At 41.8% G+C, this 22,792-nt stretch overlaps 1 protein-coding gene across 2 annotated transcripts in view; it reads left to right on the top strand.

Moving 5' to 3' along the window:
- Positions 1-896: 896 nt before the first annotated feature.
- Positions 897-22,792, top strand: part of TMEM121 (transmembrane protein 121) — a 696,740-nt gene continuing 674,844 nt past the window's right edge. Inside the window, exon 1 of one of the 2 annotated variants that reach the window (XM_069208841.1) lies at positions 897-2,078. The gene's annotated coding sequence lies outside the window, so the exon portion shown is untranslated. The remainder of the gene's footprint in view (positions 2,079-22,792) is intronic. The other variant, XM_069208843.1, reaches the window with a different exon arrangement.

Below are 22,792 nucleotides of genomic sequence, written 5' to 3'. Positions count from 1 at the left end.
GGAAACTACATTTGCTTGATTTTCCTCTATGATACTCTTAGCATTTTGCTGCTTTAAAATTGATTTGAGATTATTAAACAAAGACATTTATGTACTGATCAGTTCCTCGCCTTTAGTCCCCAAACAAGATTACCCCGTTCTATTTTACTCTCTGAGTCCCACCAATCTCTTTTCTTTCCCATGACCCTTTAGGGGAATGCAGGAGATATACTCCCTGGTTAACAAGATTAAAGCGACCTGCACCCAAGGACACATGCACGGAGCTCAACCTTACCGATCCACAGCCCCATGGATCCGTAGCCATCCTGTGGTGGCTGAGCATGTGTTATCAAGGTACTCACCTTCTGCATCCTAAATTCTCTGGGTTTATTTGTATAAAGGCCATCCTGCAAACCAACACATGGGACCACCACAAAAATGGAAATCTGCCTGTGGGTGGCTCAGGTCAGCCTGGTGCTGACTCATCTGGAGCCTAGGTCCTTTGGAGGACCTCATTGAGGGCCATCGCTTCCTGCAGATCCACTTGTAGGCTTGACTGCTTAAGGACCAACAACTAGCATATTCTGATTCCAGCAATGGCCTCCATTCACCAGCAAGGTCGCACCCGATTAGATGTCATCTTCAACCATCAATCATACCATATCTGTCTCTCCAGCTCAGCTAGCACATCTCTCACTAAGCAATCTCAACTTTCTAAAGGACACACCCTCTGCCTCTCTCCCTCTCTCACTCTCGTTCTCTGTCGTCCTCGCTCCAGATTTTGATCCACTGAAATGATTCCAAAAGAAGCTAAAATGTCCCTGGCCTTAATTCAAATGTCAGAAATGAGAGATTTTAGTTTTCCCACCCACGCAGTTTGCCTCTGTGAAGTCAGTCGGGTAAACCTGAGTTTTCTTGTGGTCTGATAGCCCCACAAGGTCTCAAATGGTCCGGATCCTGGAGTCAGACTCTCATCCAGTCCAGGTTTTTTTGCGTTTGGGTACTCATCTGTGAGCTTTTTCAACAAGAACCCCCACATCCCTCCCCCGAAAAAAAAACACGAATACCTAAATGCAAAGGAAAATACGACTGGCTCGACTCCTTGCTACCAACATGGGGCAACGTGAGGTCTATAAAACCCATCACTAACTCCGCTTTTGTTTTCTCCTGAATCCCCAAATGGGCATGAATAATCTGTTAAAGAGTCGTATCTGATGAAATTCCGCCTGGCACACACACCGCTTTCTCGGAAGCAGCCCACGGCCGAGGCAGCAGATGGACTCGAGAGAATGTCTGACGCGCGCACAAGGGTTCCCTGAAACCCTCCACGCAGCTATCGTGGGATGAGGTGTCCGCGCAGATGCGTGGAACAGAACGGGGACATCGCTGATTTGTATCCAGTTTCGCCTCTGTTCCCTTTCCAGAGCTTGCTAACTCTGATTCTCGTCTCCAGGAGCCAGTGGGGACGCGGCAGACACCGCCTCCGTGCCACAGAAGCCCCCTTCCCCGGCGCTGGCACCTCCCCCACGCCCGCCAGCAGCACACAGTCAGCAGTCCCACGGTCCTGGCTTGTGCAGCCCCCGGAGTGCACTGGCGTTGGCTGGTGGCAGTGTTGACCGCCTGTGAGGAGAGAGTCTGGCCAGGCAAAGGATGGATCAGATTGCTGCAGCCGCCTCCGCCAGGACAGACACGGGGAGTGATGTCTGTCAGCCTTGAGATATAAGCAAATTGCCCATAAATTATGCACCCCTCTCAGGTAGGGAAGTTAACTCTACAGCCGAAGCCTTGCACATGAAGAGTGGACATTTCCTGCCGGCTTCGGGGCGCTGCCGTCCGCCTCACCTACCTTGCCTTCGTGCTGTAATTTAATTTGTTTGCTCTCGATATCTAAAATTCCCATTTCTGGTGCTCTCTCGTTTTTCTACTGGATTGGAAGATATTTGCCGCTGAACGTTCTGCGTTTTGGTCTCTGCATCCCTGAGGGACAAAGAAGGGGACTTTTCGGCGCTTTTCTTCATAAGTTACAAGGGATTCCCATTTGAAGAGAATAGGGCTTCGAGTGGATTTCGGAATTGGCGCACCGCTGCATACGCAGGAAGGTAAGTGGAGTTTTACCTTGTAAACACATGCTTGTCACCTGTTTTTAAATGCCCCTCACAGACGTGCATGTATGTGAGGGGCTCTGCTGAGAGGAGCTCGAGGGACCGTATTGACAGCCAGGGGAATGTTTAGGGGACGTCTGGAGACTATTTCACTAGACTTCACACGCTGGTTCCCTGTTGACAATGGAACTCCGTGTTGTTACGGTGCCGGATACAGTGGTCGTAAATTGGTGCTATTAATTTCAGGAACACGTTCGGATTCATCGAGCGTCAGTCTTTAAAAACAAAAAGTTCAGCGCTCGCCATATTTTCGTATGAACTGGTCCTGGCGTCTTCTCCTTAGTCTGGGACTGCCTTGTCTTTCTTGGACTCTCGGTCCCTTTTGCAGGAGCGGAGGACAGCGCTCCTTCTCTGAACCGGGGATTCAAGGATGGAAGGGAGATCGCCGGGAGAGAGACACCGCCGACAGCAAGGCTGGTCGTCTTTAAAGGCAGTTCCGAGATCAGAGGCCCGCATGGGACTACGAAAAAAGCTTGGAACTCCGCAAATGCGATTGCTGATTTACCAGAAATAGCAGCCCATGCTATGAAAACCAGAACTGGGCTGAAATAATCCCGTTAAATAAATATTTCCTGACAAAGGCACTCACATCTGTGATGTAAAATGAAGCCGAGCTGTGTTCATTTAATGTACAATAATCTGAGCCTGGAAACAGAATCTGCCTTTATTTATCCAAATTATCTGATTCGTTCAGCAAAGACAATAAAATCCCATGCAGTTACTCATAATTAAGTTGTGAGACCCATTTTGGATCCGTTCTAGGGAAAGTTTCCAGATTGCACCGGGAAAACACTTTTCCGGTCCTGGGATTTTCTTACAGAACTCCATTTGCTGCTTGGTGCATTAGGCCAACTGGTTAAACTGAAGGAAATACTACATCTCCCAGAATGCACATGCTCTGTAAAGGACATCCCATGGCTGGGAGCCCCTGCATCCTGTCTTGTGCAAGGGTCCCCATCATTTGGTGTTTTGCTTATGACATGGAGTGACCCTTCATCCAAGCACGTTAGTATAAATTGCTCCCATTAGCAATAAATCTGTCCCATGTGCATGTGAAGGGAGGGCCAAAAACAAGTTCTCCCAGAGAGGTAAAAATGTTTGTCCTTCCTCTGGCCCTGTAAGTGCCTAAAAAATGAGGAACAGTATTAACTAACACACTGACCTCCACTTTAGAGGGTCCAAGTAGAATTGATATCATTTTTTTTGTAAATTTTCCTGGCAGTTGCTAGGCAGAAAACAAATATTACCATTTTTTTCTCACAGAAGAGGTCAGGTTTTTAAACTTTCTTTTATCTTCAGTCACTGAAATGAGGCGGGTCACAGGAGCTGTGGTAATACCACTGCAAGCACGGTCTGGTTGAGGAGTAACACATGTTGGAGCTTCTAATGGAGGGGAGTGCCGCTCTTTGTGTCCCATGGGCTGTGTGTGCATAGCGGGAGAAATGAAGTACTAATAAGGACTTTTATTCAAGGTTGGACCTGAGAAAGGTTGCAGACTTTTTATCTGTCCATATGGTGGTGTCCATCCCTCCCTCTTTGCGTGAAAGAAGAACAGTTTCAGAACGATCAAACGTGTTGATATCAGTAAAATGCACTGAGAAGAGCACCAAACCTTAATTTCCAGTTTAAGAGAACTTACTAAAATGCTTGTAAACCTATCCACAGACGATCTGAGGTACTGTCAAAAATCCATTAGGGGTTAAAAATCCAGAAAGGTAGATAGATCATTGAACCCAGCAGATCTTCATGATAAGACATCGCTAAAAGGAAATTTTTCCATTGTCTTGGACCTGTAAAGAATTCTCAGTGATGTGGTTTGGGATAGCTTTTATTGGAGGAAACAGGATTTGAAGGTGTGGGGTGGGATAACTGTCCCACTGTTGTGCTTGCATAATAAAATGCACTGCATGTGGACATACATGTTACAAGGACAAAATTGTTGCTCTTGGAGCGAGTGTGGGGGTTGGGGTGGTGGCAGAACGAGCTTGTCATTGGTGCTGGACAAAGTGTTCAGGTTGGAGCGTATGGCATAGAGCTATTTGAGAATATTTACATGAATGCATTTCAAGCCTGCACTCAAAGTTCCAAAGTAGGTGCACACTTTGATTGACAATTATTTTATGATTGCAGTCACCAGTCCTTGCTTTTAAGAACAGCAGTGAAACATTGGTCCAAGTGCAACCGATGCACCTGTTGAATGATGAAAATGCATGAACGGCTCTAAATCAGTTCAACCTTTCCTTCACAATGGTGCAGGCCATGACCCTCAATTAAATTGATAAATAAAAAATGTGACACTCTCAAAAGCCTTCTCATAATAAAACTACACAAAATATTTGATTTGATGTGATACTCTGGAGCAAGAGCAGGATCCCACGGGCTGTTGAGCTGTTAGAATTTATTTGTACCATAACATCAAATAGCATCAAAGATGGCGTGAAGAAATTGAGTGGTCGCTGAAAAATCATGTAGGTGATGTGTTGTGGGTGGCCTCTGAGAATTCTCATAATTCAATCTTGCACGTTTGAAATGAATCCAGGGCTTTTCGGTGGGAATTGATTTGGTTAGGATGCAGAAAGTATTCTTGTGATCTCCAGAAACATTGAGGTTTTGAATGTCCTCCTCATAGTCATGGAAACCAGAACTCAACAGTTGCTATCAGTCTCAGATAAGCTTCATGAGGGTTTTTCATAATCCTAAAATAGTGAGTCTTCCAATGTTGGTTGCTATAGAGAATATATTGGAAAAGTCCTCCCAACTTCTTTGGCAATGCACCAAATACAAACCACATTTCATCACGAAGACTTAATTCAAGCAAGTTCTCAGCACCTGTGAAGACTCCTACTGTTCCTCTATAGCTGCCCAGAGTGAGGTTGATGCTCAAATGAAGCATACAGCTTGAGACGTACAAATGCTGCCACATGATCCTTGTTGCTGCAGAGAGCAACTGATCATAAAGAACCAATAGTGTTGCCATAGTGCTACAAGATGTATAAAAACCCGGAATGGCAGATATCTAAAATGATGTAGGCATCAAGAGAGATTAAAGGCCAAATAAATGCATCAAAATAGCTTCAGATTTGATCTTTCCTGTGCCCATATTAGTTCATATGAAAATTAATCCTTACCAAAGGGTAAGATATTTGAACTGCAACACTGGGTAATTGGCTAGCAATCAAACAAATACCCAGTGATGACTTGCCTTGGTCCATTACACATTTCAAAAGTAGTACACATGGCTTTAAATGATTGGATCATTTTATATGGCAAGGATTGAAAGTCTGTTGCAGGTGCATCATTAAGGATTTTATTTTTGACAAAATCAGTTTTCTTTGATAATAATTTTATGATGGTGGAAAGCTTCAGGTCAATGCAATTTGGAGATTTTTGCCTACAGAAAATATAAAGATCTCTAATTTAGAACCTGGAACTTTGGCATTTGATTTGATCAATAGCTCTTTATAGACAAAATATTTTATTTTAAGTCCTTTGTAAATTGACTGTTGTGGGAATTTACTTCATCTCAAGAAGAACACAGCCTGGCTTTGTCGGCACCGCAACATCAATCCCATATAAAAATATAAAACTTTGATACTCTACCAGCCTGCAAAAACACTAAGGTCAGATAGTCCACACAGCAATTTGCAAGCCTTATGGGGACAGAATACTAGTCTTCTCTCCTATCCCCTACCTTGATAAATTGAACCGAATCACATAAAATTCTAAAATATCATGGAAACAGTTTTTTATGTAGGAGTATTAGCTAAACCCAGACAAAGTCTTTATTGCCTCACAGTCAACCATCAGGACTAACTAGTGTGGTACTTACCAACTGAGTTCCTGCTATTACCTGAGCGACTCATTTGCCACATGTGAAGAATTGACCCTATTCCACTTTTTTGTTTCACCTTTTATCTTGATCTTTCCCTAATACATTTCTAGAGGTTTGACCTATCAAAAACTGTTTGAGAGAGGAAACAGTGATGATGTAATAATTGTTCCACAACTTGGAATTCCCATGTATGTTTGCAAGAATCAGAATTTAATCCCAGTTCATAATCAGGGGCTTATAATGTCCCTGGATTAGAAATGCCCTATTTCACTTCATGTACAGTGTATAATTGAGATACTTTTTGGCAAGATTTCTTTGAGGGAAGTGAAGTTTTTGTTTGTAGGTGAACTTATTGATACATATGATAGTAACTGCCTTGAAGTTAGGTTGGTGCAATACATACAATTTTCATCTGACTCTTCAAATATAAGTAGAAGGATCTAGCTAGGCCGATGGAACGGGTGAGCGACTTTAACCTACAATTTGGAAATCATTTACCTGGTTGGTGGTTATTTTGTTAATGTGGAAGGATTTCACCCTTGTGAACTTACAAAGGACAGGTCAGGTTAATGACACTTAACTGCAAGATCTCTATAGAACAGAAATCTATTTTAAATGAAAGCTTTCAAATATGATGTAGGTATTTCTAGATACATTTTAAATAGATATGCAAGTTTCCAACTGCCTGTAACACATAATTACCTTTTGCTAGTCAAGGTTTTACAGCTCTACAGTTGTATTGTAACCATCAAGGTAGAGTCAAGTTCAAGGGAAATAGCTGCTTTGATATACTGGTTCTGTAGAACAGTAATAGCAGTGTGTTGAAGAGATATCATGAAGTCACATTTGTTTTAACAGCAAACAGATGAAGTTTGTAAGTGTCAGTCAGCTGAATAATATCTACAAACTGAGTACTAACCAATCAGATATTCAATTGTGAAGGTGAAAATGGTGTCAGTAAAACTTTAACTGCTTGTGTGAGAAATAGGTGAAAGTGAGGCGGTACCAGAGATGAATCATTCATGTTTGGAATACTGAGGGACAGTGGCATAACAAAGGCCCCTACAGCCCACATGTTGCGGGGAGGGGGCAAGCTCCAAGGGGCCTCATCAGCACAGTACCTTGTTTTCGGGCGGGAGGCCCCTTACTGGGTTAGTGGGTCAAAGGGGCCCCCTCCAGGTACATTGCATGGGGACTCCCTCAAGTTTTGTTATGCCAATGGTGAGGGAATGAAATCAAGAGCTTCTATTTAAATTCTACAAAACACAGTGTGCTGGTTGAGGGAAGGAAGTGTTCTGCCAAAAAGTAGGTCAGGAGTGAGCCAACAAGAAGTGCAACTGATGAGTATTGTATGCGAGTGAAGAGGAAGGTATGGAGTCAGAACATTGCCAACAGTGTTGTTACGCTTTTTCTCGCCTAATGTTTGGAATAGTTAAAAGCACTTTGAACAGATCCAGGTATTTAATCTACAAGTGAAAATATTATCTGTTAATGTGCTGAATGACTCAGTGCTTTCTCACACAGCTTGGAAGTGTTTCCCTGCCAAATGAAACTTAGCTTACCTTCACATAACAAAGTAATTACTAATTGTTTGGTATTTGATGGGCTTTGTGGAATTTCAGTGCACTTTTCATTGGATGGATGACCTTCCCAATAAAATGCACGAGGAGACATTTCAGTAGTTTCAATCTTTTCTTGGTAACCAGCCACTTGTTGTGAAGGCATCAATACATGAAACATATTTTGGCTTTGCAGCATCATTGGTATAATCATAACTTTTTCTTTTTTTGCATTCTATCCTATGATCTCAATGAATTGTTTTTGTTTGCTCGTGCAAGCTCTTGATGCAAATCATGTGATGATGCAGCTTTGGATGCCCGAAATGTGCCATGTTCTGCTAATATTTAACATATTTTAAAAATGAAAGAGTGAATTACAAGCAAAAGTGCAAAGTCACAGATTCTATAGGCATTGTTTCTGCCACCTCATTTTCAGACAATTACTTACTAAATGTTGATGTGCACGTGGAAGAATAAGCCATGGACAGGACAATTGATTGTTGCAAGCTCCTTTCTAAAGAGTCTTGTTAGCAGAAGAATAACTAAATCATGACCTGCTAATCATCTTGAACTGGGAAGGGATTCTCAAAGAGACAAATTACTCTCCACTAAGCATTACTGTGACAAACTGGAACAAAGTATCATCTTACTTGAGGGAGACTTGTCTCAGCTAGCATTTAATCATAAAGGTATATGCTTACCAAAATACAATTTTCATGACCTGCAAAACTAGCATTGGTTGATATTCGCTTTGTGGACTTAGATTGCCCATGAGGTACATATAGCACAGCATCCGCAACCCAGACTGTAACTTTTAAACTTATTTTACAAGGTAGCCTAACAACATCACACTCAATTCAGGATTAACACTAGTGTGTAAGCTAATGGAAATATATCAATTTGTGTTAAGCCATCTCTGCTCCCTAATATGAAGGCACATTGTGGACTTCTTCTTTGTAACCAGCATGAGTAAAGTAGCCAACTAACTGGAAAGTCACTGGTATACGAGGAAATGTTGTATCACGACCCTGTAGTTCCATCTGATATTTCAAAAGTATTCCACAGATGTTTTGAGATGAAAAGTGTTTAGTTTAGTAGCAAAACTAATGGTTTCACAAATGTGTCAATGTCCTCTTCAAATTTAAGATCATGCAAAAGTAAGCTAAGCGAAACAATGAAAGATCTATTCCCACTAGCAAGACCTACTCCATGTCCTTTCAATGAATCAGCAGGCTACATTCACCAATTGTTAAAGCACTGTTAGGAAACATTTACTTATTAGTACCGCAGAGTAAACCACTGGCCTCTCTGCTAGATAACTTCTCGGTATCACTGCTGCATGTCAGAGAAGTAATCTCCCTATCAGTAGCTGCTATCATTAATAAATGTAGTCCTCAGTTGTCTGGATTACAGCTGTGCTTAAGAAAGGTTGTCTTTTCCCTGAAGAGCTAGGCAAATGTAGACTAAATGCACTTCTCCAAACTAATGGAGGGCTAGTGACCATTGAGCTGCCTACAGAACAATTCTTATAATGCTTTTTCAGTATTGCAGACAAACCTTTATTGAACATACTGGATGGAGGCTGCTCTGTTAGAATTTTGGATGATGTTTTGAGACGGGCCATGACTATGGATTTATGTTATTCTGGTGACGCACACTAGAGGAAATCAATCATGACAGATGTCCTAATTGACCCAACTAATGGAAACTATTTGATTTGATATACATACATATATATGCCTTCAAGATAGGTAGATGTGGTGCCAAGTACAGTAAAACTATGCAAACCTATATACACTCACTTCACAATTTCTTGGTAGCACAGTTTTGGTTATGATATTGTGGTGGCGCAGTATTTAGGAGACAACAGTGAGATAGGAAACTTGTTAACAAAACACTTGCGAAAATGTTACTATTGTGGTAAATCATTTATAGTTGTCTGGTATATAAGTTTATGATCCTGCCACAAGGAACAAAGACACTGAAAAAAGCAAGTCTCTGTTGTGTTTTTTTAATTTTCTTCTGTGATTTCGGGCATCATCTAAAGTTCAGGGGACAGGTTACTCCATCCCAAACATGACGGATAGCCCATCCTCCGTACAAAAGGTACATTAAATCCGGTGGCACTTGTAATACTGCAGACGGGATATCGTTATGATGTAGTAACCCTTCCACCAAAGAATAAATCAGTTCCTTAGGGGCATATTTACGAGCCGCTAGTGCCTCCTTGCGCCACATTAGCGTGATTTTTTATGCTAATGTGGCGTTAGGAAGGCATTTTTGCGGCGTCAGAATTACAAATTGGCACAATGCATTCACTGTGCCACTTTGCACCGTCTTGCACCACATTATGCCTGCGCCATACATAATGTATGCAAAGCGGGATTTCCGGCACAGGAAGTCCCCAAAAAATGGTGCAATGAAATCTACACGATTTCACTGCGCCATTTTTTCCATCACTTTTAATGCCTGAACATTAAAATGACGCACCCATTGAACTCAATGGGCCTACCTGCACTTTTCTGCACTAGCGTCAAGATTTTTGTAAATACAGCGCACCCATGGTGTCGTTAGGTGGGGCAGGGGCGACACAAGAAAACTGTTGCTGATGCGACAGTTTCTTGTAAATCTGCCCCTTAGTTTCTTCCAACTGGTGCTGGCCATCAACAACTTGATCAAATCACTGTGTTTGAAATTCCTCTGAATCTAGAGTTTTCCAAAAGTTTCCTCTTGACAAAGTGGTTAGACGGCCAAAGGGAGTGTTTTATTTGCACCATGTTTAATAAATGTTCATGTACCAAAAAGAAAAAGTAGGCTGCGTGTGTTGACACACATACCTTGCTCTTTAGCATTTTGGGGTTCTGTCTAAAATATTTGTGCAGTCATGGTTGAGTTGTGAATTGCAGCACCCAGCTATGTTGAGCAAGTAATGTTGAACGTTTCTCACTGAGCAAAAACATTTTAGCTATGATTATTGCGATGCAGTGCAATTCAGTTAAAATTCTGCATTGTAGCCCAGAGGCGACATACATTTTTGATATTACAGCAACCATCTGTGAAGTGATAAACGAGAGCGGGGGCTTCCATTATCTCTGCTTAGAAAAGAAGCATCCCTATTGAGCTTGTCTATGGAGGCAAACCACTCCTATTACTTGATGAAGCACCTGGGAAATACGTCATCTTGCGAGGATTCCATGCAGCGTTTCATTACAGCAGCTTTTCTGAATAAATGGCAGCACATTTTAAAAGCCCAAAATGTAAAACTCCACATGAATTCTGTCTGTCAGGAATTTACATAGGAAATGTATAATTTGAACAAACTCGGTTTATTAAACAACACTGACTGATTCTGTAGAGTTTCCTTTCAAGATAATGGCATGCAAATTGATCATTCGAGGAGTATGAGGGTTTCCAGATGTTAGCACATGTTACAATATTGTAACCCTTGATTTGACAACATGTGTATTTCAACAAATCTCATTATTAGTTAATATCTATGAAGTATCCAAAAAAACATTCTTTTCGTCATCCATTGACAAAATAATCCCATTTCTCTTTGATCTCCAGTGCCTGCATTTTGTATAATTTCCTAGAACATTCTTCCCCATCATCAATTCGCTGTTCATCTGTGTCAAAGACTGATGTGGTAAAATAATTGTGGTCCCCAAAAATGAATGATAGTGAGCCCCACCTGTAACTAAAGACCACATTGAGCAAAGTAAGCACTGATTCCACGTCCCAGCATTCTCAGACAAAGGCTGCTACATTTGTGACATGCATGCCAAAAACCCGATGACAAGTTGAAAATGCCTCCTATTGAAACTAAAAGCTTGTGACCTGCGTTGGCACTTTAAATCCAAAATATGGTTTGACTAAGTGAGGAGTTTGTGCCGATATCATGATTGCTTCAGTGTGCAGCCTGTAATCTTTAGATGCAGCGTTACTGATTAGACATTGTCTGAGGAACAGCTCAGACAGCCAGACCGGTAAAAAGGTGCATTCGATGGATTTCTAAACACGTAAAGCACATAAATGGAAAATGTAGTAGAACCTTATATTTTATTTCGCTTCTACATCAAAGACATTGTGTGATCCCTTCCAGCACGCAAGCGTCACACAGTATACAGCAGCAAGTTCAGTAGACCCCTGAAGAGTATATGACTGAACTGCAGTAAATGTGTCCAGACTGCAGAGGTTCAGTACACTACTTAAAGCACAGTGTGTCATACCAAGGTGGTAAACACATTGTATCACATGAGTACTGTGAACTCATCGAGACAAATTAAACATGACTTGATGTAAACCTGTTAAGGCTTAGTATACTGAATGAAGGGCCCGATGTAGCAAAGGGTTTTTCCCATTCTGTGTCAATGGGAAAATGTGTTCGTACATATGGCCCGAAGTGCATTAAACCTTTCAAGGCACATTATACCAAATGAAGCTCAGTAAATATTTTAAGACTCAATATATCACATAAAGTGGTGCAAACCTCTTAAGTACACAAAAGACGTCCTGTGCCTAGACCAGTACACTGACAATGAGTTGGAAAAGGTGGGGATGTGCAGTAAAACTTTAAAAGTACAATATACCACATGAAGTTCATTAGACATCTTAAGACACAATATACCTTATGAAGTGCAGTGGACATCTCAAGACACAATATACCACACAAAGTGCAGTGGACATCTCAAGACACAATATACCACACAAAGTGCAGTGGACATCTCAAGACACAATATACCACATGAATTGCAGCGGACATCTCAAGACACAACATACCTCACGAAGTGCAGTGGACATCTCAAGACACAATATACCACATGAAGTGCAGCGGACATCTCAAGACACAATATACCGCACGAAGTGCAGCAGACATCTCAAGAGACAATATACCACACGAAGTGCAGTGGACATCTTAAGACACAATATACCACACGAAGTGCAGTGGACATCTCAAGACACAATATACCACATGAAGTGCAGCGGACATCTCAAGACACAATATATCACACGAAGTGCAGCAGACATCTCAAGACACAATATACCACACGAAGTGCAGCGGACATCTCAAAACACAATATACCACATGAAGTGCAATGGACATTTCAAGACACAATATACCACATGAAGTGCAGTGGACATCTTAAGACACAACGTACCACATGCAGTGCAGTGAACATCTTAAGGCACAATGGGGCACATTTACAAGAAAGTGGAGCATCATAAATGTTGCGTCACTTTTCTTGCGTCCCCCCTTTCCGGCACCTAACGACACCATGATTGTTCCATATTTACAATATGGTGCACCATGGCAGTAGTTAGCACAACAGCATCACAGTTATTGACACTATTGTTGCACTTTGCTACACTAGCATCAAACATTTTGTACTAGTGCAGCAAAGCACAGGGAGGCCCATTGAATATAATTTGTGCGTCATTTTAACGCCTGCTCTGAGCAGGTGTTAAAAATGATGGAAAACATGGTGCTGTAAAATGTTGTAAATTTCACTGCGCACTTTTTTCGGGCCTCCCTGCTCCAGTATGCCCCCCTTGCATGCATAATGTCTGATGCAGGTATAATGGGGCACAAGAGGTCACAAAGTTAGCATTGTGCCACTTTGTAAGTATGGTGCGGCAGAAAAGCCACCGTAGCATCCAAAAAATGATGTTATGGCAGCGCTAATATGGTGCAAGGGGCTTGTAAATATGCTCCAATATAGCAAATGAAGTTCAGTGAACATCTTAAGACACAATAAACCATATACAGTGCAGTGGACATCCTAAGACAAAATATACTACATAAAGTGCAGTGAACACCTTAAGACACAGTATACCCCATTCAAGTGTGGCAAACTTTGTTAAACATGGTATAAGATATGCCAGATTGTAAATTTCATAAGACACTGCATATAACATGAAGTGCTGTAAACTTGTGAAGGCAATCAACGTACCTTCATCCTGAGATTCTTACATGTCTTCTAGTTAAGGGATTAATGCATGCATGTTTGAAGCAGTTGTAGATCAATCGGTTGTTAAAAAGCTTTTCCTAAATACCTGGACACAGCTTGATATAGAGTGTATAGCTGAACCTTTTTCCTAGTAAAATGTTCTGATAAAATGGCGGTCAATCCAGTATCTGCCCATTTGGAGATCAATTACCTAAGTTACCGCCATACAGATTTCAGGCTACACAGCAGTACTGATACAGCTTTGCTATAGGTGCAAGAGTTACTCTTAAAAGATCAGACGAGAGTCCTGCAGTGCCAACAGTGTTTGTGACCTCTCAGGCTCATTTGTCGCTATAGATCTTGCGGTTCTCAAGAGTTGTCTGTAACAGGTTTCAGGGGGTCTCCGAGAACTCTCTTAGTTGATGTAAGAGTTTCTTGACAAAGCAAGTTCAGGTGGAGAGAGAGTCAATGCACCAGTAGTTCATACCTCCCTAACCATGCTTTATAATGTAAATGTCAAGACTTTTCATGGCCTTGGGTTATAATTATGAGATGAAATGTAGCTGGTTGGAGACACTTTCTGATTAGGTTTTGGAAAACAACAATATGTTGCTGAATGGTACCAACATTACTGACCATATTCAGATGGATAGTCCACATCCTTGGCATGATTCCCCCCAGCTTTTTGCCTTCCAGTCTCCTGTTTTTGCTGACTTTGTTTTTGCTAGCTTTAGGATGCTGCACACCTCACCACTGCTAACCAGTGTTAAAGTGTGTTTTCAATCACCTTTAAACATGTTAACATTGGCTTTCATCCAATTGGCATTTTTAATTTACTTGTAGGTGCCTAGTATAGTGGTGCTACATGTGCCTGGGGCATTTAAAGTTAAATTCTACTACTAAACCTGACACACTCATTGTGCTGCCTACTTAAGAGGCACTGTAAACATGTCTCAGGCCCACCATTGCAGCCTGTGTGTGCAGTTTTAAACTGGTATTTCAACCTGGCCCAAACAACCCAAACCTTCCTTTTTAAATAAATATGGGTCACCCCTAGGGTAGGCCTTAAATACCCATTAGGGCAGGGTGCAGTGTATTTAAAAAGTAAAGTTGGATTTGTACTGTTAAATGCTTCATGTGCTGGTAGTGAAAAAAACAAATGCATCTTTCACTACTGCAAGGGCTGCCCCTCCCATAGGATAACATTGGGTGAACATGTGAAATTTAATAAGTGATACTTTCAATTAAGAGGAAGTGGGAATGTTGAGTTTGGGGTCTAAAGAATTGCAATTTAAAGTCATCTTTAACAGTAAAGTTGGATTTTAAGTTAGTTAAATTAAGTCACAATTCTCTAAATGCCACTTAAAAAAATTGTCATTTTCTGGTCCCAAACATTTAGTGCCCACATCCTGTTTATTGGCTCACACGAATAGGTGTAGCTGACAGTTGGTATTTGTGATTGCTCCCAGACAGTGAAAAAAAGGTCATAAATGTTGGCAGAATGGGTCATCTCTGACTTGATAAGGGGAAGGAGCTGTAATCTGCGTACACCAGGGGAGATATACAGCAAATGATTGATGTTTGGAGGATAACTGACACTTAGGTTTGGACATTAGGAGACAGATTCCACCACATACATCACACACACTCATATTAGTAAATGTGAGGTATTTTAGTTCAACAGCTTGTTGCATGCAGACAAAAAAAACATGATGAAGGACCTGAGGGGACTGAAATGCACTGGGGAACACATTGAAATCATGATGTAAAAGAAACTAATATATAAGGACAATGATGTCTAGTAATTGAAGTTACACAGAAATGAGAGTCTGACAAATAAAAACATATGTCAGAACATGAAATACTTTCATATTTATTTCTTTCGTATTTGAACCATAGGAGATTCAGATAAAGTTTGGTTGGAACCCACAAAGACCATAAGGAGTAGGAGGGAGACACTATATCAAGTCCTGGCATAGTGCATGTTATATATTCTCTGATGGTACCCATGATAAGTGGGTGACACCACATCAGCACACTGAATAGGATAAAATTTGAGTACAATAAATCAAATGGGGAGTGCACTGATTTTCCATGCTGCCCTACCGCACTTGCACATTGTAAAGGCTCTTCTAGTGCACACTCACAATGAGTTTGACGCTTGTCTATGTGACCCCAGACAATCTGGGGTCAGGGCAGGGTCGTAGGAAATTCCAAGCACCTCTAGGGGTTAAAAATTCTAGAACCTTCATCTATTTCAAAGTATGCACCAGGTATGTGGGAAGCTCAGAATTGTTGCTGTGCTGCTCTATAAGAACAGAACAAAGTGACTCCCAATTGGCTGACCTGATCAGAGCCTCAAGGACAGAACAGACATCAACACTGTCGAACCCAGCACCTGGACTCTGCCAGATATGACTCCTGTCCCCTTAAGTGGTGCCACCTTAGTCGTGGATGCTCGGAAGTGGACCTGGAGGACTCTGCCAGGCCATCTGCTGTCTCAGCTTTACCTATGCAGTGCGAAACTTCACCTCGCAAGACTCCACACTGGAACAGCAGCCCCTCATAACGGCCGCTGCACAACGCATCTTCATGGAAGACATTGCATCACAGCCACAGCCTCTCGGAACCGCTGCTGCGCGAGGCATCTCCACATAGGACATTACCACCACAGCTCCTCAGAAATGACACTGCATGATGCATTTCTGTGCATGGACCTCACATTGCCATTGCAGCTCCCTCAAAACCACTGCTGTGGGATGCACCTCCACACAAGGACCTCACATCATCTCTGCTGCGTAACACATTCTCGATTTGGGACTTTGCATTACTGTGCAATCAGTATTTAACATGCTTTTGTTCAGCAGGCCTAACTTGGTCCTGTAGCCAGCCCACACTCAGTTGGCCTAACTTGTGACTTACTCTTTATCCGGCACAAGCAAATAACCACAGTTGCCTCTTTCTGCTTTTTGGCACTATTTTTACTTACAATTTTCCAATTCATATTCCCGCTTTTACTGATTAAATTTTTGTCATTTTATATATTTATTACATTTTACTCTGTTTGTGTAAATTGGTGTGGTATTTGTCTTGTGTTGTGTTTCCACTTTAATACTGTCTGAAGTGCTGCATAAATCATTTATACATTGCCTCTAAATTAAGTTTGACTGCTGTTGTGCCAAGCTACCAGAGGGTTAAGCACAGGTTAATGTGTGGTTGCTTGTGTTTTAACCTGACAGAGATTGTGATTGCTGCTTGTGTAGGATTTCACCCACCCGCTCCTCCAAACAGCAAGCCAATTTCTAACACAGGTGCTGTAAAGTGACCATTTAGATAATGGGACTGCATTCATCTGTCATATGGAGGACTATGTTTTCAATTTATTGCTGGAAATACATAAGTGTAGCAATCATTCTCATAGGAGGTTGGAGGGAAAAGTGTGAGAGGACAGAGCAAGTGAGTGGCAATTAGGGGCTAGAATATGAAAAAGGAATGAACTCTTAGGCCCTAGGACATAACAATAGCACAATGGCAAGACTTTAGAATAATCTACACCATCTTCAAGAAATACCAGTACCTGGAGGGTCTAAATAAATAAAAAGATTTGCTAAACCAATCATTGGGAGGAAGCAGGTTACAAATACCTATGATCAAGTTGTAAACTATACGCAATATGTGGACAATATCAAGACATAGAAGCTATTTACATTCCTGTACATCGGTTGATCTGAGCCTCATGGATGTATAGTGCAGTTCATGGAAATTGTCCCAAAGCTCTTACTACCGAGAAGACATTTTGGAACTGCACTCTAAACAATGGGTTCCTGTTAGTAGGAGAAGTATTGCTAATAACGTGGAATGGATGCATTGTAGGGTGCAATGCTGATGTAAGGTTTTACCATTTCCTAGTGGTGGCTAGTGACTTTGCAAAGTGGTGGGACAGACACATTGATGGCAAGGATGGCGTAGCAAGCAAGCAAATTTAATGAGCTCAACTGACATAAGGGGTGGTCAGGTGAATCCTTTGAAAAAAAGAGGGCCAAGTGGTGCATAGTAAAGACATTTTTGATAAAGAACTTGGTGAAACACAATACTGTTTATAAGGAAGTTCTGGAGGTGTAGTCTTTACATATTTAAAAACCTAAAAGTGTTTCTCCATATTTTGTAGAATTAAATATTTTCAACTGAATTTTTACTTAGTATAGTCTGCAGTGCCACACGTAAAGGAGCTGAATGTTATTTTTCATGCAGAGAAATGAACAAGAGGTCAGGCATTACATTTCTCTAAATTCTTTGGAGTACAGGTCCTGTGTGAAGTGGAATGGATGCTTCTTAAGGCTCCTTCTCGCCTTAAAGAAGACTTATTCCATTCTCGGTGGCTGGAAAGGAGCAGCTGAGTGCATGAAGCAATATGCCATCAGATCATTCAAGCTTCAGTTGCTTGATGGCCACCAGGAGTGCATAGAATGATCTTAGGTGACTGTATGGATGATATGCTAGAGGGAGCCTGGTTTGATAACTGGAACACGGCCATGCAAAGGCTTGTTCAGATTAAGTGGTTTGTAGTGGGATCTTACTTATGCTCAGAGCTAATATTGTGATCTGAGATCAGGTGTGTGGGAAATCCATCTTTGTGTTCACCCAGATTTTTCACCTTTCATTGGACCGTATATTTTTGCAGACTTTAGAACTCTGTGTAGTTTACACCCGCTTACCAGGAGTAGAGTGTATGTCCTCCCCTTTTTTAACATGGTTGAATAGGTTTATTCTTAATTGGCACATGTAACTTTCTTATAGGTCTGTAATATATTATGTAGAAAGTACACCAAGGGCCTGTAAGTTAAATGCCACTATTGGACAGCAGCACCTATTATGCCTATTAGTGACCAGATAAACAGAGACCCAGGCCTTACCTGTGTAGACTAAATGCTGAAGTTTATATCCTGCAGTACAAAGTATCACTTTTGACAGGAGCACACAAAGTAGAGTGCGTGGCATTTGAAAATGGGACCTGTTGAAAATTAATGTTAGGATGCCTGTACATTGACAAGGTTCAAAAAGATGTGCTTACAGTGGCAGGCCTAGCTGACCAATATAAAAAACAGAGTATAGATTAAAATACTAATACCGTGTCCCAGGAATGGAAACAGCTAGAACATCATTTTTAAGAGTTATTAAAAGCCCAATGTAATGAATATTTCCGATTTTTAATACATTTTAAGGAACTGCAACTTTTAGAAAATTAGAATGTTACCATTTAACTGCCTGAACTCTCAGAAGGCAGATCAGCAGAATCCTCTACATGCTCTTATTCTTTGCTCAGCCTTGAATAGTTGTGAAATAGGGGTGCAGTGCTTCCGGGGAGCAAACTATAGTCTGACAAAATTGAATAGAGACTCCTCTGAGCACAACAGAATATGCAGGGTGGGGGCTCTGAGGCTCCTTTGATTGCACAATGCCAAATCCTTCTTGACAATTGTGTTGAGTCACATGTAACACTTAGGGTGCACTTGAAAGGGAGAAAGAAGAATGCCAAGACAACTTATGTTGGTCCCCTGCCTAGTTGCTAAAGGACCATGCTAATTTCCTGTCACACATCTGTTGCTGGTTTTGTTATGAGTACAGTGCCTGCTTCAAACTGGGGTTTGTGTTTGATGTGGGATAACATTAGAATTACCATTAGTACACTCCCTGCACACACCCTTAGCCCTCAGAGCACAAATTTAGTATGGCGAAGATGGTCACCATCTTGAAAATGCCTTGACACTTTGGACCTGTTTGCAATAAGTCAAACAGGAACCACTGAAAAATGGGGTTAGGGCTGGGCCCAGGAATGTTTAAGCCATTGGTTAGGGAGTGTCCAGGAGTCACCCACACCCACAAGCTAGTACCAGGTATAAATATGGCACCCCAAGGCACCCAATTAAGAACACTTTCTGGGCCTGGGAAAGATCAGAAGAGAACTGTACCTGCTCTCGCTGACCTGAGAGGAGCCCTGAGGGACTGGACCAGCTCCCTCTTGTACGTGGAACAGAAAAGTTGACTCAAGGGGCCTGTTGGCTAACCTCCTCTGCATCTACATGGAGACAAGAAACTGCAAGTAGCCTTATCCTCAAAATATTCAGCTGACCAGGGTCATCTGGGCCTGGAATTTACCCTGTGGTTTACCTCTGCATCACACCCTATGAGTCTCTTAGTACTTTCCTTGAGGTAATAGAGGGCTTAGACTTGTAATCCTGTGATCGATTGGGATTAAAAGACCAAGGGCCTGATACAAAGTTTATCGGATGGGTTACTCCATAACAAACATGACGGATATCTCATCCACCCTATTTCAAGTGCCACTGGCTATAATGCACTTGTAATATGATGGACAGTATATTATCCAGAAAACTTTAAATCATGCTCTAAATCAGAAGGTAAAATCTTTGACCAGGATGAACCTGGTTGGTGTTTCTAACCAACACTCCCTCATGGCCGGCCTCCAATTGAGCATAGGTCCGGTTTACCACGACCATTGGCTATCTTTGGCTCTTTGTGCTAATTGGCACTATTTTTAATTAAAACTTTAAAAATACATATCTTCAGTTCCCCTTATTGGGTTCTTGTCATTTTAGTGTAATTTAGTTTATTACATTTTACTCTATTTTTCTAATTTGGTTGGGATTTTTATTTTTTTGTGTTTTGACTTCATTACTGTTTTGGTATTGCATAAGTACTTTAGACATTGCCCTAATTAAGGATATTTGCTCTGTGCTATTGCTACCAGTGGGCTGAGCTCGGGTCATTTAATGACTTTGAAGGACCATCCTGACAAGAGTTGTGATTATTCCTTAAGGTGGATATTGTTTTTAAAGATGATAATTAGATTTTCTTCCTTCTGAAACAGAAGAGGTGGTGCATCCTTGGTGATTGGCCAATAGAAAAATAGATTTGAAAGGTCAACAGGACATAATAGCATAATGTTTAACTGCTGACTGTTCAACCAAAGCTAATGAGATGCATTTAGTTATGGACTTCATTCAGGTAGCTGGTTACCTGATGATAGACATCCATTCCTTCTTCCAGTTTGAGATAAATACCTACATATGGTAGTCAGCATTGTAAGTGTGAGTCCTACCTCAAGGTTATGTGTATGTTGAAGCTATTGGGAAAGAGTTCTAAAACGTTGGACTCCCTCTGTAATCTGAGTAGCAGCAGAAAGGGAAGAACTCAAGTGGACTTGGTGGGTGAAAAGGATCAACAAGGAATTGAACCATGTTATATCATCACTCCTCACTCTTACATTTGACACTCATTAGTGGAGGAGGATTCATGCAGTGGCCAGACATCAATTTGTATGCTTAACCATTGTCTCTTGCAGAGACCAGTACTCTCTGATGTTTAGGATGATGGTTACCATACTGGAAGTCATATTATCACCAAATGTATTCAAGTTATCCACCACAGAAGCATGAAAGGCGGAGTCGGCCCTGATGAAATCACTCTTGTAAAGACCAGCTGATGCATTGATGTCAGGAGCAAGCACTTAACTCATAGAGCCTTTTGCTAACATGATCAAGTATTCTGTCCTCCTTATGGTTGCTGGCTTTTGAGTAGAAGTTATTCAGAGAATATAGGTTGAAAACAAAGTTTTTTTTCCTAATCTCATCTCTGGTTACAATTTAATACAAAGTTGCAGCTCTTATTGTATAGTGAATTTCAATACTACCCAGCCTTCAGTTTCCTTATCAACACACCCATCTCAAATTCCCCTGATATATGAAACATTGCATGCCATGTTCAGCTACGTTGGATGTTCCAGTAGCAAGGAGTTAGAGGTGAAACATTATTATATGGTGCATGCACATTATTGGTACACTGGTGATGAAATCAACACTTCTCGTAGAGCAGGGTTATCCACCATAAGTCCAGGAGGTCTGAATTCATGCCAGATTTTCAGGCTATTTGCTGGCTGTGTAGATGAGCTCCCTTTATATTAATAACATACACAGCTATTTTATGTGGTAATCAGCCATTCATCCAATCCCGTGGGGCCAATATTGGACACCCCTAAATTGGACACCCCCACCATGTCCATTTGCACTGAAGAATAACCCTGGCCAATAGGAGTTTTAGAATCCTCAGGGTTCTATGTTTGATTATATTCACACTGTAACTACCTTCACTCTACTTACATAAGATTGCCCTTCATGCAGCCACTAGACTGGCCACAGGCACCAGAATATTTGACCACATATCACAGATTCTGATCAGTTTGAAGTGGCTCCCCTTTGAGAAAGTCCTCTAATGTGACTGTATAATGTGCAATGCTTTGTTTCTAGGGGCTTTAAACCTCCTTGTCCAAATACTACTCTTATCAGATGTCTGTATGTCAGAATATCATATCTAGAAATATTGTCATATATACTGTGTCCTGAATGCAGCAAGGAAGTACAGAGGTGCCTGCTAATTCACAGCGGTTCTAGCATGCTGTGGCCAATCCTCAGTCCCCTTTGGCTATATGAGATACATTGATATTTATCCAGTACTCAAAGGATCTGTATTATTGTGACCGTGTTTTGTTCTGGTCCTGTGCCTTCCAGCAGTATAGTTGGTCTTGATGAAGACTCCAAACTATTCTTTCCTTTAGGGGTTGAAACCCCGACTTTCCTAACATCAACCCTGGTTTTACAAGTGGACATTTGATTGATTAATTCATATCAAGTTCCTGTTTTTGGACTTGACCTTTTTTCCTTTGTCTCTATACATGTTGTATATATTCATGCTTTTTGCCTTATTCACTTTGTTTTGGCACACTTAATCTCAGTTTGCACTGTGCAGCCACTTGGAGCACCGTTTTGAGTAACAGATCAGTTTCTGTTTTTATAGACCAAAGGGCCTCATTACAACCCTGGCGGTCAAAGACTGCCAGCGATGTTTTGGCGATTGTACCGCCAACAGGCTGGCGGTACAATTTGCCATATTATGACCGCGGCGGTAGTGCCGGGACCGGCGTTTTCCCGCCATCGTTGTCCCGGCGGTTATAATCCGCCAGGGCAGCGCTGCTTGCAGAGCTGCCCTGGGGATTATGACTCCCCTTCCCCCCAGCCTGTCCATGGCGGTAGAGACCGCCATGGAAACGCTGGCGGGAAGGGGAGTCACGGGGCCCCTGCATTGCCCATGCACTTGACATGGGCAGTGCAGGGGCCCCCAGGCACAGCCCTGTGTAGACAGTGAAAAGCGCGACGGGTGCAGCTTCACCCGTCGCACGGCCGCAACACCGCCGGCTCCATTGGGAGCTGGCTCCAATGTTACGGCCGACATCCCCGC

The sequence above is a fragment of the Pleurodeles waltl genome, chromosome 9 (assembly GCF_031143425.1).
Source record: "Pleurodeles waltl isolate 20211129_DDA chromosome 9, aPleWal1.hap1.20221129, whole genome shotgun sequence".
Classification (NCBI taxonomy): domain Eukaryota; kingdom Metazoa; phylum Chordata; class Amphibia; order Caudata; family Salamandridae; genus Pleurodeles; species Pleurodeles waltl.
Note: the sequence above shows the minus strand (reverse complement) of the source record. Positions and strands in the feature narration are given on the sequence as shown.